This window comes from Triticum dicoccoides, chromosome 1B, assembly GCF_002162155.2.
Source record: "Triticum dicoccoides isolate Atlit2015 ecotype Zavitan chromosome 1B, WEW_v2.0, whole genome shotgun sequence".
Taxonomy (NCBI): Eukaryota; Viridiplantae; Streptophyta; class Magnoliopsida; order Poales; family Poaceae; genus Triticum; species Triticum dicoccoides.
Genome location: NC_041381.1, coordinates 344174094 through 344187025, shown reverse-complemented (window position 1 = coordinate 344187025; position 12932 = coordinate 344174094).

The following is a 12932-nucleotide window of genomic DNA, read 5'->3' as shown; positions in this document are numbered from 1 at the left end:
CATAGCCACTACAGAATGGGACTATATCGAAGATCAATTCTTCGCTTCGGAAATTATCAGGAGATCCGAAGACCACTTCCAGTGTGACTGAGCCCGTACAACAGGCATCTACCCCTGGTATGACACCTTTAAAGGTGGTTTTAGTGGGTTTGATCCTTGAGGGATCGATACCCATTTTACGCTCTGTATCCTGATAAAGCAGGTTCAGGCTGCTGCCACCGTCCTTGAGGACTCGCGTCAGATGGAACCCATCAATAATTGGGTCAAGGACCAGTGCGGCTGAACCGCCATGACGGATACTGGTTGGATGATCTCTGTGATCAAAAAGTGATCGGGCAGGATGACCATGGTTTGAACTTTGGGGCGACTGTCTCTATCGCGTAGACATCCCTGAGTGCGCGCTTGCGCTCCCTCTTGGGGATATGGGTAGCATATATCATGTTCACCGTTTTGACTTTGGGGGGGGGGGAACCTTCTTCTGGCCCCCTGTGTTCGGTGGCCGGGGCACCTCATCATCGTCCTCGCTTTGGGACCCCTTCTCCTTGTTCTCGGCATTTAACTTGCCGGCCTGTTTGAAGACCCAACACTCTCTGTTGGTGTGATTGTCTGGTTTATCAGGAGTGCCGTGGATTTGGCATGGACGATCTAGTATGCGGTCCAAACTGTATGGGACCGGATTGTTTCTTTTATACGACTTCTTCTGCTGACCGGATTTAGATCCGCTGAATCCGGCATTGACCGCCGTGTCTTCGGTGTTGTCGCCATTGTTTCGACGCTTGTGTCTGTTGCGTCGGGGATTGCCGTTGCTGTTTCTGGCTTCGGAAGTGTCAGGTTCGCCTGTGTTGTTATTACTACGGGCTAGCCAGCTATCTTCACCCACACAAAAGTGGGTCATGAGTGCCGTGAGAGCTGCCATGGACTTCGGCTTTTCTTGGCTGAGGTGTCGGGCGAGCCATTCGTCACGGATACTGTGTTTAAAGGCCGCTAGGGCTTCAACGTCCGGACAGTCGACTATCTGGTTCTTTTTAGTTAAGAACCTAGTCCAGAATTTCCTGGCTGACTCTTCAGGCTGTTGAACTATGTGACTTGTCGTTGGCATCCGGAGGTCGGACATATGTGCCTTGGAAGTTGTCGAGGAAGGCATCCTCCAAGTCCTCCCAACTGCCAATGGAGTTTTTGGGCAGGCTGTTCAACCAGTACCTGGTTGGTCCCTTGAGTTTGAGCGGGAGGTATTTGATGGCGTGAAGATCATCACCGCGGGCCATATGAATATTGTCACATCCCTAGTCCTGGTATGCAGTAGCTAGCCCTTCATGTGTGCATCATGTTTAACTTTTGAAATGAACTTGAAATGGGGGATGTTCAAACCCTAGCATAAAAAGGAATCCACCAGGTTCAACTAAAATATTCTTAGTGATTCCAAATGGTTTTTAAAAATGTTCATCATTTTTGGTTAGTGCTGGAAACAATAACCAGAGGTGTTGCACATTTTTCCATGACATATTTGGTCACTGAATTAAATCATATAGTATTTCCATTTGGGCATTTAAATGCTATTAAATATTTTAAATGCCCAAATAATCATAAACTGAAATGTTTACTGTTGTATTTATTTTCAGCAGTGGGCATGAGAAGTTTCATGATTTTTGAGTTAGCATTAGTATTTTTAATAAAGCCCTAAAGATTACAGAGAAATAGAAAAACAAAAAACAATTAAAAGAGAGAGAGAGAGTGAACCACCTGGGCCACTTACCTGGCCCAAACCTACCTGGCGGTCCAGTTGACCGGCCCAGCCCACCACCGAAACACCCCTGTCGTCTTCCTCCCTGGACAGAAGGACGAGCGCGTGCTCACTGCGCGCTGGCCACGCGCCGCGCCACCTCCTGCTTCCGCCGCTACCCCGACGCGCCTATGAGCGCCACACAACCCCCTGGTCACTCTCCCCCTCTCTCCCGTGTCTCTCCCTCGTCTGCCCCTCTCCCCCGAGCATCACCGAGCAGAGCTCGTCGCCGCCGACACCATTCACCTCGGCCACCGGCCCTCCCTCGCCCATCAAGCGTGTCCAGGAGAACTGCCGCAACTCCGTATTCCTCCTGGACGACCCATGCGACCAGGGGCACATCGCAGTGTCTGGATCGCCCTCTTCTTCAATCTCGGACGGCCGAGATCGCCGGCACCCGCTCGCTACCTCCGACGTCTCCCCCGAGCCGCTAGGACCTCCAACCGACCCCCTGTAAGCCCCACCATCGTTCACCCCTACCCCCGTTCTCTTTTGCTCGCTCTGGCCGCCGATTCCATCAAGGCCGAAACCCACCGCCGTACGAGCTCGACGCCGGCGTCACTCCGGTGACCATTCGGTTGCGCACCAGCGTCCAACAAACTCGAGGCTGCACACAGAGCATGGCTAGCGCGTTAGTTGGTTCGTTTGCGCGCTGCAACACCAAACCCGCAACTCACCCGAGCGCCGGCCGCCGCCCAAACGCTCGCCGGCGTCGTTCCCGGCCACCGCACGCTCAACTACCCGCACCGCTGAACGCGGAGCACTCCAAGCTCTCCGTAGAGCCTAGTCGCGTACCAAACCGTCACCGAACGGCGATTTCCGAAGCTCGCCGCCGTTTACTGTGGTCACCGACGACTCATCGCCGGCGTATCTGACGTGGCGTCGTCATTAGCTGCTAATGGCCGCACTAATCACCCTCTTGAGCCACTGCCAAGTAGGTCCATTTGCCTGTTTAGGTTAGCCTAATCTCCCTGCTAGTTTAGCGCTAATCCCGTGGACCCCATGTGTCAGCTCTGACTTTGTCCTAGTCAGCGTTGACCAGGGCCACCTGTCAGTGACCCTAACCAGCCGTTAGTCACTGACCAGTGGGCCCCCTCGTCAGGTTTGACCCGGGGCAGGCCTGTTGACTTGCTGATGCAAGCATGACGCAGTGCTGACGTCATAACTAATTTTCTGGATTAATTTTAATTCAGGAAATTCCAGAAAATAGTATAAACTTCTAAAAATCATAGAAATTCAACCGTAACTCCAAATTAAATAATTTATATATGAAAAATGATCAGAAAAATCCAATCTATCCATCGGTACCATTTTCATGCATGTTTGAGCAACCTAAGGTTGTTGTATATGACAATTTGCATAATTGTCATTTAAATAAGCACATATGGATTTTGAATTTCAATCTTGGATTCAAACCAACTTCATTTAACCTGCTGCTAGTTGCCTTAGCTCAAATCACAACATATTGCCATGTCATGATCATGCATCATATTGTGCAGTGCATTGATTGTGTTTCTTCTTTGTTTGTCGGTGGTTGTTTCCTCTCGATAGACGTGTTCCGACGATGAGTTCGATGACACTGATGAAGAAACTATATTATCTTCAGAAGTGCCAGGCAAGCAAAACCTCCTTGTTCATTCCGATACAATCCCACTCTCTCGCTCCTGCTCTCTTTTACTGCATTAGGACAACAACAATTCAACTGTTACATGCTGCGGTAGTTGAACCCCTTTCCTATGCATGACCTGTCATTGCCACAGTAAATAGATGAAACCCACTAGCATGAGTAGGAGTTGTTTGAGCCCTGATGTGCCTACTCATTCATGCTTGTTTGTCATGCCTACTACTGCTTAGAGTTGAGTCAGGTATGATTCATCGGGAATGAATTGGAGGTGTGTGAACATGTCCTACTGTTGAGAGCTAAGTGTGTGAATACGATTTGGTAAAGGTAGCGGTGACATGCCATGTAGGAGTACATGGTGGGTTGTCTCATTGAAGCCGTCCTTAGGAACTAAGTTCTGTGTTTATGATCCATGAACAGTTACTACCACACATTGGGCTCCGGGCACTCCAAACTCTCTCGACTTATTAATCAACTTGATCTCTGTCCAGGAGTTGCAACTAGTTTCTGGTGTTTGTAGGTAGTGTTAGTAGTCTACCAAGTGGCACCCGGTACAGGTGGGCTTGGGACAGACTAGGCACCATGGCACGGTGTACCAAGCGTAGATCCACCCGTCGAGGTGGGCTTGGGAACCCTGCACACATCGTTTGGGGCCGTGAGCGACACCCCGGCCGGATCTCCTTGCGGATGGAACCCGAATAGGCGATAAACCTGGACTAGAGACTTGTGTTGTTAGTCAGGTCATGGCCGACACCCTCGCTGGGCTTCCGCTTGAAGGTTACCGAGTACATGTCGTGTAAACGGCGATAAGTGGTGAGAGCGTGTGTGAAGAAGTACACCCCTGCAGGGTTAACATCATCTATTCGAATAGCCGTGTCCGCACTGAAGGACTTCTGGGTTGCCTGTACAGTTCATAGACAAGTGAAAGTGGATACTCTAAAATACGCAAGATAAGCGTGAGTGCTATGGATGGCGTTCTCGTAGGGAGACGGGAGCGGAGCCATGGTGATGTATTGATATGGTGAATATGTGGACCCGTGTGCGCCAGCTCAAAGAGTTACATTGCAGTCGTAGTTCAGGATAGCCACCGAGTCAAAGCTGGCTTCCTGCAGTCAAACACCACCACCCCCCTTTGTTGATAATGATGCATATGTAGTTAGTTCTGATGTAAGTCTTGCTGGGTACATTTGTACTCACGTTTGCCTATTTTATGTTTTTGCAGAGAGACTTCCGTCTCACTAGTAGTTCCGTGTGGACTTCGACGTTTAGCTTGTTACCTCAGCTACGATCTTGTACCCTCGGCAGGATCTGGTCGATAGTCAGGCTTCTCAGCCTTTTTCATTTGTAGATGTCTGTACTCAGACATGCTAAGCTTCCGCGTGTGCTTTGACTTGTATGCTCTGAATGTTGGGTCATGAGACCCATGCTTGTAATATCTTGCTCCTCGGAGCCCATTGAATAAAATACTTGAGTTGTAGAGTCATGTTGTGATGCCATGTTGTATTTGCACATATCGAGCATATTGTGTGTATGTTATTGAAATGCTTGGTGTGTGTGGGATCGGACTATCTAGTTGCTTATCCTTAGTAGCCTCTCTTACCGGGAAATGTCTCCTAGTGCTTCCACTGAGCCATGGTATCTTGCTATTGCTCCGGAACACTTAGGCTGGCTGGCATGTGTCCTTCTTTGTTCCTGTGTCTGTCCCTTCGGGGAAATGTCACGCGATGAATACTGGAGTCCTGTTAGCCCGCTACAGCCCGGTTCACCGGAGTCCTGCTAGCCCAGTGCTAGAGCCTGGATTCACTCGCTGATGACCGACACGTTCGATGCTGGGTCATGGATGCCTGTCCCTGCACGCTTGTGCCACTTTGGGTTTACGACTAGCCATGTCAGCCCGGGCTCCTTATCATATGGATGCTAGCGACACTATCATATATGTGTGCCAAAAGGCACAAACGGTCCCGGGCAAAGGTAAGGCGACACCCATGGGAATACCGTGCGTGAGGCTGCAAAGTGATATGAGGTGTTACATGCTACATCGATGTGGCATTGAGTCGGGGTCCTAACAGCTTTGGTATCAGAGCCTGACTGCCTGTAGGATTACCAAGCCAAACTAGGCGTAGTTGAGTCTAGAAATGCTTTAGTTATATAAGGGAATTGATTGTGGGATGGAACGTAAGGCTCTTTTTACTCCTTATACCTTATGCCTTCTGATCTGAGTCATCCTCTTCTCTTCTACGGGGATTAAGAACTAGGCCTTCTCATCTATATATCAGGATGACGTGTTACTAATCCGTAGACTTATATAATTGATAGTTTCAAATCTCAGTTCAGTTTTTACTACTTCTGTATGTTCATAGCTGGTCTCAGAACCTTGATATTGTGATGTTGAGTGGTCATGCCACTATTTTTCAAGATGTCTCAAATCATTTTGAGCATTTACAGCCGTTATGCTGTCCGAGTCATCCCAGGTTTCTAAATAGTCTGATGCATTTGCAAATCCTTTCCGTCCGTTCTCAATGTTCCTTTGGGCCAGATTAACCACACTAATTGCTGAGTTGAGGTACTTTATTGCCTCGACATATATGTTGGAGTTATCATTATGACCCTAGGTATCTTAGAAGATCACCAGGTAATCTAGCCATGTATTGTGTTTCCAGTGTGATCATTCTGCCTTCATCCTCGAAGCATCCTGTGATGCCATTTAGTTAGTAGGCATTCTATTTCTGGGTTCTCGAACCGAGTTTCACCCTACTTACCTCATGTTGTTAGTGTTTGCTCGTTCCTTTAGGTTATTAGTAACCTCTGTGATAGTCCTCGAGGTCCGTGGTATATCGTTCTTCCAAATACCATGAACCATTCTTGGCAGGAGTTCTTTTGAACCAAAAGATCACAATCAGAGTGCTCTTGGCGAGTTCTCCATTCTATAATTATGGCTCTGCCAGTTCTACCCTTCTACATGGGTTAACTGGAAGAAACCTGTTGAACCTGGTTCGACATACTAATCCATGCATCCACAACTCAGAAAATCATATGTTATGTTGGGTTGTCCCTCTTTAGTTGTCTTCTGACTTCGTCTATCATTTGATAGTCAAGAGTATGTGTGCATTCGTTCATCGATGCCATTACTCTTGTGGTCCGTCAAGCCATTCTATCGCGGAATGACTAGGAGAAACAAACTCTAGTACCTCTTCCATATCCAGGATTGGGTCAAAGTAGTTGTATTCCGCAGATCAAAATGCCAATCCAGCTTTTGTTCTGTTCCACCTTGGAGTGTTACCCTCTTTACGTCGGGATTGTCATGAGAATTGCACCATCTCTCATGAATTCTTGATACAGTGATACTTCTCGCCATCATTATTCATTCCTCGGTTCCGTGTTGACGCAACCGGAATGCCGACAAGTGAATCGTGATGTGTGAAATCAATACTCCTAGCAACCTTGTTGCTTGGTAGCTAAAGGACAATAATCTCATTCTTAGCGTGCTGATTATTGAATTATCATTCTAAGATTGATCGTGCTACCTAGTCCATATTTCCGGTGCACTTTTCGATCAGTGAGTTAGGATAGTGCCAATCCCTCGCTCCTTTGATCATATCGCCTTGCCTCGAAAGCAAGATTGTTCTCGAGCTTAGTAACATACCGGTGGTTCATGATTTTTCGAAAATCTTCTTGGAATCGTTACCAGGTTGTCACCTGGCCGCTATGTTGAGTTCGTGATCAAGTTGGTTTTCTTTTAAACCACCCTTTCTCCAAGAATCTGTGTTGGATGCCCCTGAGCTAGTTGGTTAAGCTCAACAACAATTTGGAGAGTTGGAAGATAAAAGCTTACCTAACTTAGTTCGTTTCAAAGGGATATCCTGGTGTTGGTGTGTTAGTTGAAGAAAGATGATATCTTCATCGATTGGTCCCTGTGATCAGTTGTTGGACCTATTGTCTTAGAAAAACTTTGATTTGAGTATGGGCTATCGTCAAATCAAATCAGAACCAACGATGTTCGTAGTGTTGCCTTACTCGTGGTTATCCCTCGAGCATACACCATTACATCTTTTGGGTCTGACCAATTCTATCGCCTTGTTCACATAGTTTTGGAATTCCACCTATATGGAAGCCTGGATGGATTGTTGTTGAGCCCATTGACAACATTTTCATCTTGTCCATGATTCATGTTGAACATTAAGCTAGTGTTGGAAACTTTGTAAGCAACGCCTTCGTGTTTCGTTCATGAAGCTTATGCTTGGATGGAAGAAGTGAATTCCTCGAATTCATGTGCATTTGGTGCAAGTTGCCGCCGTGAGTTCGAGAAAGATTGTTTTGTTTCCCCGAGAATCATCCCAAATCAGTCATGCATACGTGCGAGGTATTCTATGGTTTGGTAGATTAATTACCTCCACCCCATATGATTCCCTAGCACACCAAGCCACTGACTGATTTGTTGAAGGAGAAGGAGTTCCTTCATAAGAGCTAATCCGGACTTATGAAAGAACTTCGATATCCTTGATGATGGTTCTCCATCTGAACTCGGTAGTGTTTTATTATAAGACTACTACGTGGTCATGCTTGTCTAAGACAGCGTGCTCACATGTGTGTAGCAGAACCAGCTCATGTTTTGGAGCTTGATATCGTAGTTCATTCCCCGAGAATCTCGCAACGCCATCTCGTCGATTTATGTTGCAAACTTTCATTTTTCTAGACTTGATGAGTCTGGAATGTCCTGACCCCAACCAGATCTGAATCTCAGGCAGATATGATGGTTGGAACAATTCCCAAGAACCACTATATTGGTCTCTTTGTAACCCGGTAAAGTGGATGTCATGGCCAACACACCCAGCCGGAAGACCTATTTATTGTAGTATCCTGATTGAGGAAGTTGGACACTTCCCCATAAGGATTTCGTAGGATTTACTTCCGTAATTGTTCCTTATGGATTATTGTGCTCCCGAAGTTCGACCTTTTTACTTGATGTTCTAGATATCAAACCATATCTACGAATCACCCTCCTCCAAGATGTCTCGTTTTGGTGTCATGGCAACTCAACTCCTCGCTACGTTGGCAACCGTTCACCACCCTCTTAGGTGTGGAATTATTGCCTACCTAGTGAACCTTTGTCATGTGTTTCACTCCATCCCTCTAGACATATGCTTCGTGTCTCAGCTCGAGAGATGTTGCTATGTCTCATTCCATGAGTTAATCCTGAGTTGATCGAACTTCGAGAAGATCGATCCTTCTAGAGTTTTCTTTCTCCTCTCATTGTCATATCGGTTGGAGTTCTCGGAGCAAGACATCAAGATAAAGATGGTGATTGAGTCAACGTCCTTATGAAGTGCAACCTGGATCGTGAAGATCATGTTAGCATGTGTCCCTCTGTCTTCTTACCTCACGTCTTGAATCTCGGGACGAGATTCTTGTTTAGTGGGGGCGAGTTGTCACATCCCTAGTCCTGGTATGCAGTAGGCTAGCCCTTCATGTGTGCATCATGTTTAACTTTTGAAATGAACTTGAAATGGGGGATGTTCAAACCCTAGCATAAAAAGGAATCCACCAGGTTCAACTAAAATATTCTCAGTGATTCCAAATGGTTTTTAAAAATGTTCGTCATTTCTGGTTAGTGCTGGAAACAATAACCAGAGGTGTTGCACATTTTTCCATGACATATTTGGTCACTGAATTAAATCATATAGTATTTGCATTTGGGCATTTAAATGCTATTAAATATTTTAAATGCCCAAATAATCATAAACTGAAATGTTTATTGTTGTATTTATTTTCAGCAGTGGGCATGAGAAGTTTCATGATTTTTGAGTTAGCATTAGTATTTTTAATAAAGCCCTAAAGATTACAGAGAAATATAAAAACAAAAAACAATTAAAAGAGAGAGAGAGAGTGAACCACCTAGGCCACTTACCTGGCCCAAACCTACCTGGCGGTCCAGTTGACCGGCCCAGCACACCACCGAAACACCCCTGTCGTCTTCCTCCCTGGACAGAAGGACGAGCGCGTGCTCGCTGTGCGCTGGCCACGCGCCGCGCCACCTCCTGCTTCCGCCGCTACCCCGACGCGCCTATGAGCGCCACGCAACCCCCTGGTCACTCTCCCCCTCTCTCCCGTGTCTCTCCCTTGTTTGCCCCTCTCCCCCGAGCATCACCGAGCAGAGCTCGTCACTGCCGACACCATTCACCTCGGCCACCGGCCCTCCCTCGCCCATCAAGCGTGTCCAAGAGAACCGCCGCAACTTCGTATTCCTCCTGGACGACCCATGCAACCGGGGGCGCATCGCAGTGTCTACACTCTTCTTCAATCTCGGACGGCCGAGATCGCCGGCACCTGCTCGCTACCTCCGACGTCTCCCCCGAGCCGCTGGGCCCTCCAACCGACCCCCTGTAAGCCCCGCCATCGTTCACCCCTACCCCCGTTCTCTTTTGTTCGCTCTGGCCCGCCGATTCCATCAAGGCCGAAACCCACCGCCGCACGAGCTCGACGCCGGCGTCACTCCGGTGACCATTTGGTCGCGCACCAGCGTCCAACGAACTCGAGGCCGCACACAGAGCATGGCTAGCGCGTTAGTTGGTTCGTTTGCGCGCTGCAACACCAAACCCGCAACTCACCCGAGCGCCGGCCGCCGCCCAAACGCTCGCCGGCGTCGTTCCCGGCCACCGCATGCTCAACCTCCCGCACCGCTGGACGCGGAGCACTCCAAGCTCTCCGTAGAGCCTAGTCGCGTACCAAACCGTCGCTGAACGGCGATTTCCGAAGCTCGCCGCCGTTTACTGTGGTCACCGGCGACTCATCGCCGGCGTATCTGACGTGGCATCGTCATTAGCTGCTAATGGCCGCACTAATCACCCTCTTGAGCCACTACCAAGTGGGCCCATGTGCCTGTTTAGGTTAGCCTAATCTCCCTGCTAGTTTAGCACTAATCCCGTGGACCCCATGTGTCAGCTCTGACTTTGGCCTAGTCAGCGTTGACCAGGGCCACCTGTCAGTGACCCTAACCAGCCGTTAGTCACTGACTAGTGGGCCCCCTCGTCAGGTTTGACCCGGGGCAGGCCTGTTGACTTGCTGATGCAAGCATGACGCAGTGCTGACGTCATAACTCATTTTCTGGATTAATTTTAATTCAGGAAATTCCAGAAAATAGTATAAACTTCTAAAAATCATAGAAATTCAACCGTAACTCCAAATTAAATAATTTATATATGAAAAATGATTAGAAAAATCCAATCTATCCATCGGTACCATTTTAATGCATGTTTGAACAACCTAAGGTTGTTGTATATGACAATTTGCATAATTGTCATTTAAATAAGCACATATGGATTTTGAATTTGAATCTTGGATTCAAACCAACTTCATTTAACCTGCTGCTAGTTGCATTAGCTCAAATCACAACATATTGCCATGTCATGATCATGCATCATATTGTGCATTGAATTGATTGTGTTTCTTCTTTGTTTGTCGGTGGTTGTTTCCTCTCGATAGACGTGTTCCGACGATGAGTTCGATGACACCGATGAAGAAACTATATTATCTTCACAAGTGCCAGGCAAGCAAAACCTCCTTGTTCATTCCGATACAATCCCACTCTCTCACTCCTTCTCTCTTTTACTGCATTAGGACAACAACGATTCAACTGATACATGCTGCGGTAGTTGAACCCCTTTCCTCTGCATGACCTGTCATTGCCACAGTAAATAGATGAAACCCACTAGCATGAGTAGGAGTTGTTTGAGCCCTGATGTGCCTACTTATTCATGCTTGTTTGTCATGCCTGCTACTGCTTATAGTTGAGTCAGGTCTGATTCATCGGGAATGAATTGGAGGTGTGTGAACATGTCCTACTGTTGAGAGCTAAGTGTGTGAACACGATTTGGTAAAGGTAGCGGTGAGAGGCCATGTAGGAGTACATGGTGGGTTGTCTCATTGAAGCCGTCCTTAGGAACTGAGTTCTGTGTTTGTGATCCATGAACAGTTACTACCACACATTGGGCTCCGGGCACTCCAAGCTCTCTCGACTTATTAATCAACTTGATCTCTGTCCAGGAGTTGCAACTAGTTTCTGGTGTTTGTAGGTAGTGTTAGTAGTCTACCAAGTGGCACCCGGTACAGGTGGGCTTGGGACAGACTGGGCACCATGGCACGGTGTACCCAGCGTAGATACACCCGTCGAGGTGGGCTTGGGAACCCTGCACACATCGTTTGGGGCCGTGAGCGACACAGCGGCCGGATCTCCTTGCGGATGGAACCCAAATAGGCGATAAACCTGGACTAGAGACTTGTGTGGTTAGTCAGGTCGTGGCCGACACCCTCGCTGGGCATCCGCTTGAAGGTTTCCGAGTACATGTTGTGTAAACAGTGATAAGTGGTGAGAGCGTGTGTGAAGAAGTACACCCCTGCGGGGTTAACATCATCTATTCGAATAGCCGTGTCCACAGTGAAGGACTTCTGGGTTGCCTGTACAGTTCATAGACAAGTGAAAGTGGATACTCTAAAATATGCAAGATAAGCGTGAGTGCTATGGATGGCGTTCTCGTAGGGAGACGGGAGCGGATCCATAGTGGTGTATTGATATGGTGAATATGTGGACTCGTGTGCGCCACCTCAAAGAGTTACATTGCAGTCGTAGTTCAGGATAGCCACCGAGTCAAAGCTGGCTTGCTACAGTCAAACTCCACCACCCCCCTTTGTTGATAATGATGCATATGTAGTTAGTTCTGATGTAAGTCTTGCTGGGTACATTTGTACTCACGTTTGCCTATTTTATGTTTTTGCAGAGAGACTTCCATCTCACTAGTAGTTTCGTGTGGACTTCGACGTTTAGCTTGTTAGCTCAGCTACGATCTTGTGCCCTCGGCAGGATCTGGTCGATAGTCAGGCTTCTCAGCCTTTTTCATTTGTAGATGTCTGTACTCAGACATGTTAAGCTTCCGCGTGTGCTTTGACTTGTATGCTCTGAATGTTGGGTCATGAGACCCATGTTTGTAATATCTCGCTCCTCGGAGCCTATTGAATAAAATACTTGAGTTGTAGAGTCATGTTGTGATGCCATGTTGTATTTGCACATATCGAGCATATTGTGTGTATGTTATTGAAATGCTTGGTATGTGTGGGATCTGACTATCTAGTGGTTTATCCTTAGTAGCCTCTCTTATCGGGAAATGTCTCCTAGTGCTTCCACTAAGCCATGGTAGCTTGCTACTGATCCGGAACACTTAGGCTGGCCGGCATGTGTCCTTCTTCGTTCCTGTGTCTATCCCTTCGGGGAAATGTCACGCGATGAATACCGGAGTCCTGTTAGCCCGCTACAGCCCGGTTCACCGGAGTCCTGCTAGCCCAGTGCTATAGCCTGGATTCACTCGCTGATGACCGACACGTTCGATGCTGGGTCATGGATGCCTGTCCCTGTAAGTTTGTGCCACTTTGGGTTTACGACTAGCCATGTCAGCCCGGGCTCCTTATCATATGGATGCTAGCGACACTATCATATATGTGTGCCAAAAGGCGCAAACGGTCCCGGGCAAAGGTAAGGCGACA